A 16,574-nucleotide genomic window follows, 5' to 3' on the forward strand; every position below is an offset into this window, starting at 1 on the left:
GGGTCAGGAGTGGACCAGCTAATGACTTAAAATCACATGTGGCTATTGGGAGTGGGAGTGCACATGTCCAAAAGGCTTAATACAAATAGAGAACAAGACCAGCACATCCAAGCTAGTGTGAACAGGCGCCAACCAAAAAAATCATATACGTTGAAAAACCATAAAGCGCTATATAACGCTTATTACGAAGAACGCCTTGACGTGGCAATTAGGCTCACATATATTGGCCAATTTATGCACAAAGTACCTTCATTTTTTCATAACAATGTTTGCAGATAAATATTTCATGAGCACATTATATTGCACTTTTTTCCTATTTTCTATGACAGCAATGCATTTTCAATATTCTAGAGTAATTATTCTTGGTAAATAATGGTGAAACCTTTATCGTTTTTCGACTTATATGTTTTTTTGGTTGGCGCCTGTTCACTAAACCCTCAAGAAGTTGTATCTACTGATGATTTTAGTGTACTTGTGGGTATGCAGCTGACATGTTTGACCTCACTGTTTTATCTGCTGTTATGAGATTTGTAAATTCACAGCTTAGAAATTGGCATTAAGCTGCAGTGTAATTTCTTATTGCGCGTTGATAAGAAGAAACAGTAGATTTTTATCTTATATCTAGTTATATAATTTGATTCTGCACTTCTTTTGCTTCCCTCTTTGGTGTACAGAAGCCGACGCTAATTGAAAATATATGATGCATGGCATATGGGGAGACATATGTGCAGCGCAGGGAAAGGTGATGTTGCAAGCCAAGGGATATAAAAAGAATGGAAATTGCAGAACATTGTCTGTTTTTATTAAAGTAAAGGGTGCATTAACCATTATTCACCCTGGGGCATAGGGGGTGAAGGTTTTTTGCAACAGATTTAAAAAGACATATTAAATCAGTAACAGCTAGAAAACATTGGTAAATGCACTACTGTTATCCAACAGGGAACAAGCTCCCTATAACTGGCTGGCTTTCTATTACTGGGAAAAATAGAGTAATCCATACATAAATAATACATGTATTTTTAAGCAGAGACATGAGACTTGTTGATGAAGTACACTGATACACTTATCTTCCTTTAACTCGCCATTTTTAAAAAGGTAGATATAGGTAAATACAGTATACATTGTAAATGAAGGTTTATTTTATTACATTTTGTGAAAGTTATAGAACTAAATTACGTCTGGGTCTACATAAAACAATATTCCTTTAGAGCAAGTTAATGGGCTCCTAAAAGGGCTGTCTTCTGCTAGATGTTTAGATCTGTTTCTCACCTATCTTGGATCCAGTGCTGGTCTATATTTTTCCCATCTGCTATGGCTCTCTCTCTCTACTCTACTCTTGTATGCATCAAGGTGCTATCGTAGCCTGGTGTGCAAACCTGACGTCCTTTTTATGAGGATTTTACATGTTGAAGGATGTAATAGAGGCAATATTCATAGACCAGGTTATTTATCTTGCAGAGACGGAGCGTCTCCGCAAGATAAATAGACATGCTGCGGTCGGTGTGTTTCGGATACACAGGGCCGCCGGATGTGGCCCTGCATGCATAGTGGAGACAGGATTTTACTGTATAAAATCCCCTCCACTATGCTGTAACATCTGGATGCTGCAGATTGGACACTGTGGCTGTATGCGGCGTCCAATCCGCAGGAAATCCTGATGTAATCCGCCCAGTGGAAACATACCCTAAGTGTGTTAGGGGTCGAGTTCCTGCCTCTGCACAGGGGGAATCTCAAGCCATCTCCGCTGCGGTCTCCCATTCTTCTCCGGCCGCAGTGGAACCTGCTCAGCGGAGACGTCGATCCCAGCGTCTCGCTCAGTCTGACTCTGTGCTAAGAGTTACTGCTGCATTTACTGCTTCTACCATTGAAGTCAGTGCTGGGCAGCGGCGAGCAGACGCTTCTGGGACTAAGTCCTGCTTTTCACGTTCTGAGCATGCCCAGAGTAAGATCTCTCAGTGGAGATCGAGGGTCACATGATCAGATACTGCAGCTAGGTCATTGGTCCTTCTTGGAAGGTCCTTGTAGGTTCTAGGACTAAGTTCTGCTTTGCACTCTGAGCATGCCCAGGGCAAGATCTCTCAGTGGAGATCTGGTGTCACATGCTCAGGTACTGCAGCAACTCCATTGGTCCTTCTCTGAAAGTCCTAAACGTGCTGCAACTATTTAAGGCTTACATGGCCGCACGGCCATGCGCTAGTATTGACTTTTGTGAACGTGTGTGTGTTGTGAGTGAAAGTCATTCTTTAAAATCCCCTCCCTATTGTATGACTGCTCGCGGAAGGTGGATGATTGCTATCTAGCACCCGACTTAGCCATCAGCACGTAACACACATTACAGCCTCTAATTGCTGTGACCACCAGTGCGGCGCCGTGTGCTTTCTCTGCGCTTTCCTGAACCAAGCCTAGGTGGTTAGTGGCGTCCACCAGTGCGGCACCACACGCACTCTCTTGCTTCTTAAATATTACACAGGTCAACAAAAAAAAAAAATTTTTCTGGTGCCAAAATATTTTAATGAATTTGGGGTATTTTTGGGGTGCTGATTCTGAATATGCTGGTAAAATATTTGAAGGGTTTCTGAGGGATGTTATTCTGGATTATCTCAATGAGAATAACTGTTTAACTCCATATCAGCATGGGTTTATGAGAAATCGCTCCTGTCAAACCAATCTAATCAGTTTTTATGAAGAGGTAAGCTATAGACTGGACCACGGTGAGTCATTGGACGTGGTATATCTCGATTTTTCCAAAGCGTTTGATACCGTGCCGCACAAGAGGTTGGTACACAAAATGAGAATGCTTGGTCTGGGGGAAAATGTGTGTAAATGGGTTAGTAACTGGCTTAGTGATAGAAAGCAGAGGGTGGTTATAAATGGTATAGTCTCTAACTGGGTCGCTGTGACCAGTGGGGTACCGCAGGGGTCAGTATTGGGACCTGTTCTCTTCAACATATTCATTAATGATCTGGTAGAAGGTTTACACAGTAAAATATCGATATTTGCAGATGATACAAAACTATGTAAAGCAGTTAATACAAGAGAAGATAGTATTCTGCTACAGATGGATCTGGATAAGTTGGAAACTTGGGCTGAAAGGTGGCAGATGAGGTTTAACAATGATAAATGTAAGGTTATACACATGGGAAGAGGGAATCAATATCACCATTACACACTGAACGGGAAACCACTGGGTAAATCTGACAGGGAGAAGGACTTGGGGATCCTAGTTAATGATAAACTTACCTGGAGCAGCCAGTGCCAGGCAGCAGCTGCCAAGGCAAACAGGATCATGGGGTGCATTAAAAGAGGTCTGGATACACATGATGAGAGCATTATACTGCCTCTGTACAAATCCCTAGTTAGACCGCACATGGAGTACTGTGTCCAGTTTTGGGCACCGGTGCTCAGGAAGGATATAATGGAACTAGAGAGAGTACAAAGGAGGGCAACAAAATTAATAAAGGGGATGGGAGAACTACAATACCCAGATAGATTAGCGAAATTAGGATTATTTAGTCTAGAAAAAAGACGACTGAGGGGCGATCTAATAACCATGTATAAGTATATAAGGGGACAATACAAATATCTCGCTGAGGATCTGTTTATACCAAGGAAGGTGACGGGCACAAGGGGGCATTCTTTGCGTCTGGAGGAGAGAAGGTTTTTCCACCAACATAGAAGAGGATTCTTTACTGTTAGGGCAGTGAGAATCTGGAATTGCTTGCCTGAGGAGGTGGTGATGGCGAACTCAGTCGAGGGGTTCAAGAGAGGCCTGGATGTCTTCCTGGAGCAGAACAATATTGTATCATACAATTATTAGGTTCTGTAGAAGGACGTAGATCTGGGTATTTATTATGATGGAATATAGGCTGAACTGGATGGACAAATGTCTTTTTTCGGCCTTACTAACTATGTTACTATGTTACTATGTTACTATGCTATCAGTTTTGCCAGATTGGCTCAAGTTTTTGAGATTTTTGGTATCTTATTTATAGCACTTGTTGGTAAATGCGACGCATCATCTCATTAATTTCTTTGGATTAGTACATGAACTGAGCAGTTCTCAATATAGTTTTGTGTTAATTAGTGTTCTAAAAGTTTGTTCATAGCTTGATTTTTGCACTAATTTTATGTTGTTGTCTGTTTTCCAGTGAAAAGCATGAACTCATCAAGAAGAAGTTGTCTTAACGATCCAGACTCATTCTGTTACATTTGTGGTGAATACACACTGCCAAAACATAGAAGAAACATAACAGACTTCGTAAAAAAAGTGTATTTTGCCTGTTTTGGGGTTATGCTTGGGGACCAAGACAAGTTTTGGGCACCACACATAGTGTGCAAAGCATGTATCGAATTATTACGAAAATGGAGCAAAGGACAAAGAAAAAGCTTCAAATTTGGTGTTCCAATGGTGTGGAGAGAGCAAAAAAATCATCATGATGACTGTTATTTCTGTGCAGTGCAAGTGCAAGGATTCAATAAGCATAAGAAACGAAAATGGGAGTAACCTAACATGGAATCTGCAAGAAGGCCTGTCCCTCATTGTGAAGATGTGCCTGTACCTGTGTTTACACCATGTTACCTGACCTTCCCCCACCTGATGATGATGAAATGCAGGGTATGGAGCTAAACATCAGTTCTGGAAGTGAACTAGAATATGAAGGAAGTTTCAGAACACCTACGCAATTTACCCAAGGAGAGCTCAACGATCTAATAAGAGACCTGAACCTCTCAAAAAGTGCATCTGAACTTTTAGCTTCAAGGCTAAGTGAAAAAAATTGTCTGACGCCTGGAACTAAAATTACATCTTACAGGACCAGAGAAGAAGCACTTCTTCAATTTTTCTGTGAAGATGACCTACTTGTATATTGTAAGGATATTCCTGGCCTGATGCTGCAAATGGGTTTACAAGTATATCGTCCTGAAGACTGGAGGCTTTTCATAGATAGTTCTAAAAGGAGTTTGAAATGTGTTTTGTTGAACAATGGCAATCAGTGTGCATCTCTTCCAGTAGCTCACTCAACTAAACTTGCAGAACAATACAAAAATGTCAAAATGGTCTTGGAGAAACTGTGCTACCATGAACATTCGTGGCTGATATGTGTTGATTTAAAAATGGTCAACTTTTTACTTGGACAGCAAAGTGGATACACAAAGTATCCTTGCTTCATCTGCATGTGGGATAGTAGAGCAAAACATCAGCACTGGGAGAAACTGAATTGGCCTTCAAGGGACACCTTGACAGTAGGAGCATCAAACATAGTGAACGAACCTTTGGTGGACAGGGAAAAAATCATTCTACCACCACTTCACATAAAGTTAGGATTAATGAAGCAGTTCGTCAAGGCATTAGACAAAGATGGTAATTGCTTCATGTACATCTGCAGATCTTTCCCTGGTCTTAGTAGCGAAAAACTGAAGGCAGGAATCTTTGATGGTCCTCAAATTCGGAAACTCATTAAAGATTCAAATTTTCCTAAGGAAATGAATGACATTGAAGCTGCTGCATGGTGTAGTTTTGTGTTGGTAGTGAAGAACTTCTTGGGAAATCAAAACGCAGACAATTATGAAGAACTGGTACAAAACATGCTATTGAGATTTAGAAATCTGGGTGTACACATGAGCATTAAATTGCATTATCTTCACAGTCACTTGGACAGATTTCCAGAAAACCTTGGAGATTTTAGCGAAGAACAAGGGGAGAGATTTCATCAGGATATTATGGTGATGGAGGAAAGGTACCAAGGCAGATGGGACAGACATATGATGGCTGATTACTGCTGGAATCTACAGCGTGACTGCCCGAATAGCTCACATAGAAGAAAATCATATAAAAAGCGCTTTTCCAGCGATTAAATGTCTCCTATCTTTCATGTCTTGTTCATTTTTGAAGATTACTTTCTAAAACTAGTTAAAATAAACTAAAATCAACATTTACTTTGTTAAATTTATTGTATTCATGACAATATCAATAAAGTTAATGCGCGTGTAGCAAATTACGTCTTTTTTTTACACATTTTACGAAAAATCTCAAAAACTTGAGCCAATCTGGCAAAACTGATGACATATTCAGAATCAGCACCCCAAAGTTACCCTAAATTCGATGAAATATCTTTGGCACCAAAAATGCTGTTGATCAGTGTTATTATTTCTGTCTCTCTGACACCCCAGTAGCGGTGTCGAGCGCATGAGGTCTTTATGAACTCAAATCCTAAGTCTTGGGATTGAGTTCTGAGACTCATTGCTTGCGCTCTTTGTGCGGTACCGCGGCCCTGTGACGCAACAGGGTTCGCTTCCTTCACACAAGATGAAGTTAACCCATGTGTGTATTCACATTGTACTGCCATATCGTCTGTCTCTACCAGCAGCAGGGTTTTCACCTGCACGATGGACCTCGGACTGCGAACGCACCTAATACCATTACATCTTAAACTTGGTGCATTCCGCCAGTCCTAACAAAGTGTCATCACATCTCTCATACTGAAAAAATGTTCTGAACAATTGTGGGGGCCTGTTCTTCTTTGTCCTGAATTTTTCTGCCTGCTTATAATTGATCAGCATCATATACTGTAGGTGGAAGAATTACACCACTCCCAGGGAAAACTATCTGATATCACCCACTTGGACTTAAAAAACCTAACTCATTAGGTGCAAAATACTTTGATTGTTAATATTTCAGTAACGAGGAGTCAAAAATAATAATAAGAAAAAGTTATTCCACTCTGAAGTCACTATTATATTGTGTGTTCATTTCAACATGAAACATTTGGTAAAGGTTCTCTTTAAGGCCCATGCATGTGACTATCCACCTCTTGAGTATTGTGATAGATTTAAATCCTTCTTCAATTTGCATTTCTGGAGTTATTCACTTTACCAACCCAGCAATGCTACTGTGGGACTCTGCTACATATGATTCTAAGCGTGACAGTTAAGGCTACGTTCACATTAGCGTCGCGTCGCTGTTGCATCGGCGTCGTTTTTTGCCGAAATCGGACGCAAGAAAAATGCAACTTGTAGCGTTTTCTTGCGTCCGACGCTAGCGTCTAAAACGACGCACGTGTCGGAAAACGCGTGCAAAAAGACGCACGCGTCCCCTATGTTAAACATAGGGGCGCGTCGCCGCTGCGTCGCCGATGCAACAGCGACGCGACGCTAATGTGGACGTAGCCTTAACAAACAGCCCTTTGTTGTTTCTGTGTGTTGTCTGCACATTTGGCTCTGCAACTCTAAGGCTGTGTGCACACAATGCAGATTTGGTGCAGAAAAATCTGCTGCAGTTCTGCACTAAATATGCATCTCCTGGCAGAATCTGCAGGTGCGTTTTTGATGCGTTTTTGATGCATTTTTTATGCGTTTTTTGAGCACAAATCTGCATAAAAAACGCATAAAAAACGCATAAAAAACGCATCAAAAACGCACCTGCAGATTTCTATTATGGAGGGGTGCAGAAACGCTGCAGAACTGCACAAAACAAGTGACATGCACTTCTTTGAAATCTGCAGCGTTTCTGCGCAGATTTTTCTGCACCATGTGCACAGCTTTTTTTTTCACATTGATTTACATTGTACTGTGATCACAGTGCAGTTCTGCAGCGTTTCTGCTGCAGAAAAATGTGCTGCAGTTCTGCACTAAATCTGCATCGGGTACACATACCCTAAAGGTACCGTCACATTAAGCGACGCTGCAGCGATATAGGCAACGATGCCGATCGCTGCAGCGTCGCTGTTTTGTCGTTGTGTGGTCGCTGGAGAGCTGTCACACAGAAAGCTCTCCAGCGACCAACGATGCCGAAGTCCCCGGTTAACCAGGGTAAACATCGGGTTACTAAGCGCATGGTCGCGCTTAGTAACCCGATGTTTACCCTGGTTACCAGTGTAAATGTAAAAAAAAAACCACTACATACTTACATTCCGGTGTCTGTCGCGTCCCCCGGCGTTCTGCTTCCCTGCACTGTGTAAGCACCGGCTGTAAAGCAGAGCGGTGACGTCACCGCTGTGCTCTGCTTTACGGCCAGCCGTCGCTGACACAGTGCAGGGAAGCAGAACGCCAGGGGACGCGACAGACACAGAATATAAGTATGTAGTGTTTGTTTTTTTTACATTTACACTGGTAACCAGGGTAAACATCGGGTTACTAAGCGTTGCCCCGTGCTTAGTAACCTGATGTTTACCCTGGTTACCAGTGAAGACATCGCTGAATCGGCATCACAGACGCTGATTTAGCGATGTCAGCGGGTGATCCAGCGACGAAATAAAGTTCTGGCCTTTCTGCTCCGACCAACGATGTCACAGCAGGATCCTGATCGCTGCTGCGTGTCAAACACAATGAAATCGCTATCCTGGATGCTGCAACGTCACGGATCGCTATCGTTATCGTTCTAAAGTCGCTCAGTGTGAAGGTACCTTAAGGCACATATCCAGCTCTTCTGGTCATTTTTGTTTCACATGCCATGCAGTTTGTCCAATTCTGCTGCTTCGATACCACTGCTCTATGCCGTTAATTGAGTCCTACAGCTATGCAAATCCACTTTACTAGGTAAGCCCATAACAGGTACCTATTATTATTTTAGAAACAGGGTTCCCCAGAAGATCTATTTTTGCCTTTGCATTCCAGTCTGGTTGACGAAAGGTGTATAGCATTCTAAACATTATTGTCACTTTATTCAAAAACTTGGACATGTACGGTATATGACAACCAAATCTTAATGTTTTCTGTCCAACTTGAAGAAAATGTGTAAAAAAAACTACAAAGACCAAAGTAAACTTTAAAACAAAGATGACAAAAAGTAAGGATCTTTGTACATTTCTGAGAATTTTTTTTTACATTATATTACAAAACACTGATGGCTCTTGTCAATGAAGACATGTAAAATAATTGTTCTTGAGTCCCAGAGCTTAAAATTAGCACTGTATTTTTTTCCACAGATTAATACAAAGTGATAACACATACTAAGCTATGCCTGAAATGTGCTAATCATGAAGAAAGTTTGTACAAAAGGAACCACGAGAGTCGCCAGAAGTTACTGCTCTAAACATCTCAAGGTTGAACCTAAGAAGAAATAGAAAATCTCACTACAAAGTAAATCAAATGTATTGCATTATAATAGCTTAGTAGCAATACAATGAACTGAATGGCTTCAATGTACCATAGATAGAGGAAAGTTACCAAGGTCATTGACTAATTCAACCTACTTTCATTGACTGCTTGAATGGAACGCGTGTGTTTCATAAACGACTCTAAAAGCTGATGGACAGGATGTTGTGTTCAATTATTATTTTCAGTTTAGATGAGATCAAGGGAAGAAGGAAAAAAGGATACCTCAATTGAGCCTAATTCCTATATAATATTAAATATAAATCTGCAATGTTTAGAATAGAAGAAGAACAATACAATACTAAAAAACCCCTGAATGTTTTCATGTGACGTGCTTCAATAATGGTAAAGAAAGTAAAGTATGTAATACTGATACGTAATTGAGGCCACTTAAAATTTACATCTACTATTTATATATATAATACTTCTTTAAAGGATTCTGGGGAATTATTTTAAAAATGATCAACCTTTAGAGTCTAGAAGTCCAACTAAAGATGTGCTAGTAGATAACATAGGACCTTGGTCCAGTGGCCAAGACACTACACCATGGCCGCTGGATATGAGCCCTGCGTACCGCCTTTTATCTGCAAGCAAATGCAGCTTTTTTTTTTTTTTTGGCCAGCATGGCGTGGCGTCAAATATTGTACCATGACAAATACAGTACATAGCACCAGGTCAGCTTCTCAAAGAGGAACTTAGGATGCAGGAAGGTAGGAGGAAATTCTCATAGCTTCCATCTAGCAGCTGTATGACCTGGCCACTGGACCAGGTTCTTGTGGACTTATTTGCTCATCTCTTGGTCTGACTCTTGGTATACTTACCAATCATGCACTGTGGGGCTTAACAGAGTGCCAAAGCCCCTTCATGGTTTTCACTGTTCCCTGTAACAGTATCTGTACATAGGGGTGCTGAGAGTTTGAGTTTGAGCATGCCACTACTAACAATATACTGATTATAGTAAAGTATTCTAAACAGCATAAACAGTGATACCAACTGCTTTATTTATTCTAACTGGAGGATAACACCTACAATTTATAGAGAGGCATAACTAATTTTTACATTTGCTGGCATGAGGATTTTTTTTTTAAATCATTGTATGCCAGATTCCTGTTATGTCTAGATCAACTCTAGGTTCATGCCACTGAGTAATAGGAAAACATATTGCATACAACATCTAATACTATTAAAAGAAAAAAAGAAATTTGTCAATCCCTGCATGTCAGGCATTGTCAATCCCTGCTTGACAATAGGCTGATTGCTAAGTATTACTCATACTCAGGGTCGCAATCAGGGCATTACTGCCCTGATTGGTGTATGGGGCCCATTGGGCAGAGGGGGCCCGCGTCGGGCCTCGTCTCATCTGTCCATCGGGTCTGGGCCCCAGCGGCAGGCTTCTGACGGTACAGTAACTGAACCTGCATCCAAGATGCTGGTTCAGTTACTCTATTGCCTTGCCAGCCCGTGCAGGCCCAAACGGCAGTACTTAAAGCCACCAGCCAATCAGAGGCTGGCAACTGATGTCAGCGGCATATGACGTCATTGTCACTCGCCGGCGAGTTTGCCCTGAAATGCCTGGGATGGACGTCGGCGCTCTTCCGCAGCCAGTTAAGGAGAAAGGTGTTTTTTTTATTTTTATTGAATGCGGCAAGCTCGGGGCAGAATGGAAACATGGCGACAGGATAGAGACATGGGGCAGGATGGAGACACAAGGTAGAATGGAGACATGGGGGCAGGAATGGAAACACAGGGGGCAGGAATGGAAACACATTGGGCAGGAATGGAGACAACACGGGGCAGGAATGGAAATAATACAGGGAGCAGGAATGGAAACAGCACAGGGGGCAGGATGTGAGTTACAGGCGGCAGAATGTGAGACACAGGGGGCAGAATGTGAGACACAGGGGCCAGAATGTGAGACACGGTGGCAGGATGTGAGACACAGAGGGCAGAATATAAGACATGAGGCAGGATATCATACACATGGGGCAGGATGTGAGACATGGGGCAGGATGTGAGACTCCGAGGCAGCAGACTACGCATTCCAGCCTTTTTCTCCAGACACACACAGCCACACCATATCCTATCCTGCTCCCACCTTCTAACACTCTGTCTGCTGCTCCTCTTTGCTGGTGACATATCCCCAAATCCTGGCCCTCCTCATCACATCTCCACACTCACTTCTAACCACCTGCCACGATCCTCTACACGTTTTTGCAATGATCATAACTAGAGATGAGTGAACATGCTTGCCACTACTCGATACGTGCCCGAGTATCACAATGCTCGGTGTACTCAGCGAGCACCGAGTATTTCCGGGATTATTCAGTGGGAGCTCCTCCTTATACTTTTGGTGCTTTTGAGAGGAGCCAACCAGCATGCAGGGATTATCTGCCATGCATTATAATACCACAGCCATATTTGTTGTGGTATTACAGTCAGTAATTGGCTGGCCGCACAGCGTCATCAGTTCTATAAGAGACCTGGCGCTGTCCTGCTCGCTGCTGTAGGGAGAGTTGCTGCTGAGATAGGGTCAGATTCTTACCGTACTTTTATTAGTTAGTGTAGGTCTACTAGTGTTCAATCCACAAATCGTGATAAACCACCAGTACTTTTTAGGGCTTATTCGGTGGTACATACAGTAGATTGCAGCGCTAGGCAGGAAAGTCTATGTGCCCATATCCACATCAGTGCAAGGCCTGCAGGCACTGTACTGTATGTGAGTATACAGATCTCACTGCATACCTCCAAAAGCTCCATTCCTGTCTGCTGCTGCACATTTTATATATACACGTAGCTGCAGGTATCCATGGCCATTTTTTTTTTTTGCAGTTTATACCTGCTAATTTTATTAGAAAGCAATCCATAGCCCAGTTTTTTCTTAATTTATTTGGTTGAACACGCTGCCGACTATAGCCAGGTCATTGCAATTCAAGAGCTTGAAAATCTAACAATTTAATTTTTTTTGTCCCACGCATCAGATGTGAGTGCGCAGAAAATCTGGTGTTTTTTTGGGTACTATATTATTTTTTGGAGTGTCCTACAACATTTTTGGACACCATTTTACTGTCTCAAAAATATGGAGCCGACCCAAAAATATTTAGCTACAATTCTTATATTTAACACTGTGATTTGTATGCCACACGTATCACAAATCATTGTGCTAAATATTTTACAATTTTAGCACTCCAATTTTTTTTTAATGTTATAGCCTACTTATTGACACAATTTTGGTGGGACCCAAAAAATCAAGGCCACATTTTGATCAGTCTGTTATCTCCGTCTGACATATGGTATATCTGTGGTATCCAAATCCTCACTTTGCAGGCATACATTGCCTTTTTCATCTGGTAGCCTTGGTCTATACAGTATTTAATGGTTAAAAATGAAGAAAAAAAAGAAAAAAAAACACATGCTGAAACAGTCTGTTATCTCCGTCAGAAGCCCGATATATGTGAGGTGACCAAATCCTCACTTTCCAGGCATACATTGCCTTTTTTTGTCTGGTAGCCTTTGTCTATACAGTATTTAATAGTTAAAAAAAATGTAAACAAAAAACAGGCCACATATTGAAATAGTCTGTCAGATGCCTGGTGTATATGCAGTGTCCAAATCCTTGCTTTGCAGGCATACATTGCCTTTTTTGTCTGCTAGCCTAGGTCTATACAGTTTTTGGGGTTAATTTTTAAAAAAAAAACTCATCTTGAAACAGTCTGTTATCTCTGTCAGACACCCGGTGTATCTGTGGTCCCCAAACACTTGCTTTTCAGGCATAATGATCACTGATCAAGTTTTCTCAAAATTAATCCATTTGTATTAAACTTTTAAAATATTTTGGTAGTCCATTTAAAATGGGCAAGGCAAGGGGCAAGGGATGGGGAAGTGGATGTGATGCTGATAGTGCATGCAGAGGACAAGGCCGTGGCCAAGATGAAAGTAGGCCACAACAAAGACCCACATCTTCTCGCCCGACCTTCCTGTCCCAGTTTCTTGGGTGACCGCAGCACATCACTATTGAAACCAGAGCAATGTGAAATGGTTGTTGGTTGGATAGCAGATAATGCCCGCATCTTTAGGGGTAACAAAACTACCAGCCTGACCACCACCAGCATGATCAGGCACATGGCAGCAAAGCACCCGACTTTGTAGTCTGAACCCAAGGCTCCAGGAACCCTGTCTGCAGGTGACACCACTGCTTCTTCCACTGTTTTGCGTAGAAGCCAATTGCCAGTCCACGGTGCATGCGTAGATGCCTCGTGCCCTGCACCTGATGTTGACCACAGTCAACCAACACCATCATCAAGCCCGTCCATGTCCTTATCCCAGTGCAGCCTTCAGTTGTCTATACCCCAGTCATTGAAGCACACGTGAAAATACCCAGCCAATGCCCCACAGGCCACAGTACTAAATTCTAACATTTCTCGTCTCCTTGTGCTTGAATTGCTGCCTTTCAGGCTTGTTGAGACTGAAGCTTTCTGCAACCTGATGGTGGCGGCCATCCTAAGGTACTCAGTACCCAGTCGCCACTATTTCTCCCAGTGTGCCATACCAGAATTACACCAGCACGTGTCCCACAGCATTACCCGTGCACTCAGCAATGCTATTACTGGGAAGTCCACCTAACCACGGACATGTGGACAAGTGCTTGTGGGCAGGGAGAGTACATCTCACTGAAGGCACACTGGGTTAAAATAGTGGGAGCCGGGACACAGTCGCACCTTGGGATGGAACACATCCACCCGACGCCAAGGATTGCGGGCCCTACGTCAATCCGGGCTGCCCCACAGTCTACAGCTTCTGCACCTCCTCCTCCTCTTCAGCCTCCATCTCTAAAGTAAGCACATCAGTCCGAAGCTGGAAGCACTGCAGCACTGCCTCAGCCAAGTGGCAACAGGCTGTGCTAAAGGTAATCTCCTTAGGTGACAAACCGCACAAATGCTGAATGGTTGTGGACAGCGCTGAAAGAGCAGTCAGATTGTTGGATGACACCGCTGAACCTACAGCCAGGCATGGTCGTGTCTGACAATGGCCGGAACCTGGTGGCGGCTCTGAGGCAAGGTGAGTTAATACACGTACCTTGCCTGGCCCATGTGCTTAATTTCGTGGTTCAACCTTTTTATGAAAAGCTACCCGGAGCTGCAGGATCTGCTAGTGAAAGTACACCGCCTGTCTGCCCATTTGAGAAAGTCAGCTACAGCTTCAGCCGCCCTTGCCGTGCTTCAGCAGCATTTTGTATCTTCCGGCACACCAACTGGTGTGTGATGTCCCCACGCATTGGTACTCTACACTGCATATGTTGGAAAGGATTTGTGAGCAGAAGAGGGCATTTGTTGACTACCAACATCAACAAGGCCGTCGTTATTCTGTTCAGACTCCACATATAAGACCTCAGGAGTGGACATGGATGTCAGACATATGTACCATCCTCAAAAACTTTCAAGACTGCACCAAGATGGTGAACAGTGATGATGCCATAATTAGCATCACCATCCCGCTTCTTTGCATTCTGGAAACCTCTCTGCTAACAATTGAAGAGGATACATTGCAGGCAGAGAACAAGGACACAGACTAAGGAACCATACAGGGTTATTACACTCAGCCCAGCCTCATGTCGCCCCAACGTGGAATGGTATACAATAAAGAAGAGAAGGAAGAAGAACAGGAGCCACTTTTACAAGCACAGCTGTCATACCATCTGATCAGCATGGAGGGCCTGAGGACAGGGAGGAGGAGAAGGAGGACAGCATGGTCAGTGTTCCTATTGGTGAGGACATGGAAGTCTTGCCTGTTGGCAGTCTAGAACGCATGCCTGACTTTTTGTTGCACTGCGTTTCCCATGACCCTCGCATTATTAAAATTTTCGGTGAAACTCATTACTGGTTTGTGACACTTCTAGACCCACTCTGCAAGGAGAATGTTCAATCTCTTATTCTAGAGGCAGACAGGTGTACTAAAATGTTGCAGTACGAGAGGGCCCTTGTAGCGGAATTACTAAAAAAATTCCCATCTGAGAACGCTGGCAGCAGACGTCAGAGATTGCTGTACAACCTAGAAGTCTAAGCGAGAGAGACAGAAGTCTAATCCAGCTCAGGCAGGGGAACAATGGCAAAGTTCTGGGACAGTCTTCTCAGACCCTACCATCATGCCGGTACAGAGGCAAGGGGTGCTGTCACAAGAAGTGCAATGTTTGGGAAGATGCTGACAGAGTACCTTGCTGATCGTGCAAACTTCCTCCATGATTCGTTTGTGCCTTTTAATTATTGTGTATCCAAGCTGGACACATGGCATGAACAGGCTCTCTACGCCTTGGATGTCCTGGCCTGCTCTGCTGCTAGCATTCTGTCAGAGCGGGTTTTTAGTGCCGCTGGTGGAATTATAACAGATAAGCGCATCCGCCTGTCAACTGAAAATGCTGACAGGCTGACTCTTATAAAAATGAACAAGGGCTGGATTGAGCCAGACTTCTCTACACCATCGAATGAAAACAGCAAAACATAACCGCCAATACATTGTCTTTTTTGTGGAGGTATATTCTCATGCACCTCTTCACAACCACACATGGGTATATGCTTCATGATTTGGTCTGTTTAGTGTTATCCTCCTCCTTATCCTCATCCTTATCATCCGCAACCACTTGAACACCAGGGTGAACATATTCCGTGGTGCAAAAGTCCCTACATTTTTGTGCAAGGGTATTTTTATGATGCTCATCATGAACCCCAAATTTTTTTTACTCCCCCAGGGGGAAATGTTTGTCAGCCCATGCACTTCGTGTATGAGCATTACAAGTGTAGGAGACCGACTCCTTCACATTGGGCCTACTTTTAAATGAGATCCTTCATCTACGTCTCAACATTCTCCGCCACTCGATCACCAGGGTTAACTTGTTCCATGCTGGTACAGCCAGTCCAATTTTTGGCAAGGGTGTCAGTGATGCCCATAAAATATTTTTTTAAAATGTACCCCACATAGGGAAATGTTTGTCAGCCCATGCACTTAGTGTATGCTCCTTTGTAATGGGGCCTTGCAGTTAATTTCTTAATAAAACAGTATGGAATTACAAAATGAATAATAAGTGTATTTTCCTGTGGCCATCCAGTACCTGGGTTCAAAGGCTTATTGGGGTGCATATGACTTGGTAGCACGGCAGGCCTTGCAATCAATACATAGGAAAACAGTATGAGATTTGTTGTGAATTCTGCTCTTGGGTTCCCTCCAGTGGTTGTTGGTGGGAATGCAGTTGTCTCTGACTCGCAGTCCTGGCCAGGTGTATCGGATAATTACAATTCTGACTGGGATATTTAGGTGTGCAGGATCCTTTAGCCCTTTCCAGTTGTCAATGTTTCTTTGGAAGTGTTGGATCTCTGCCTGGCCTCTCCTGCTTATCTGCCAGTTCAGCAAAGATAAGTGTCTGTTTCTGTTCCTGTGGCACACATGCAGTGTGCTTATTTTCAGTACTGTTCGTTTGTTTTTCTTTTGTCCAGATT

This window comes from Ranitomeya imitator, chromosome 2 (assembly GCF_032444005.1).
Source record: "Ranitomeya imitator isolate aRanImi1 chromosome 2, aRanImi1.pri, whole genome shotgun sequence".
Classification (NCBI taxonomy): domain Eukaryota; kingdom Metazoa; phylum Chordata; class Amphibia; order Anura; family Dendrobatidae; genus Ranitomeya; species Ranitomeya imitator.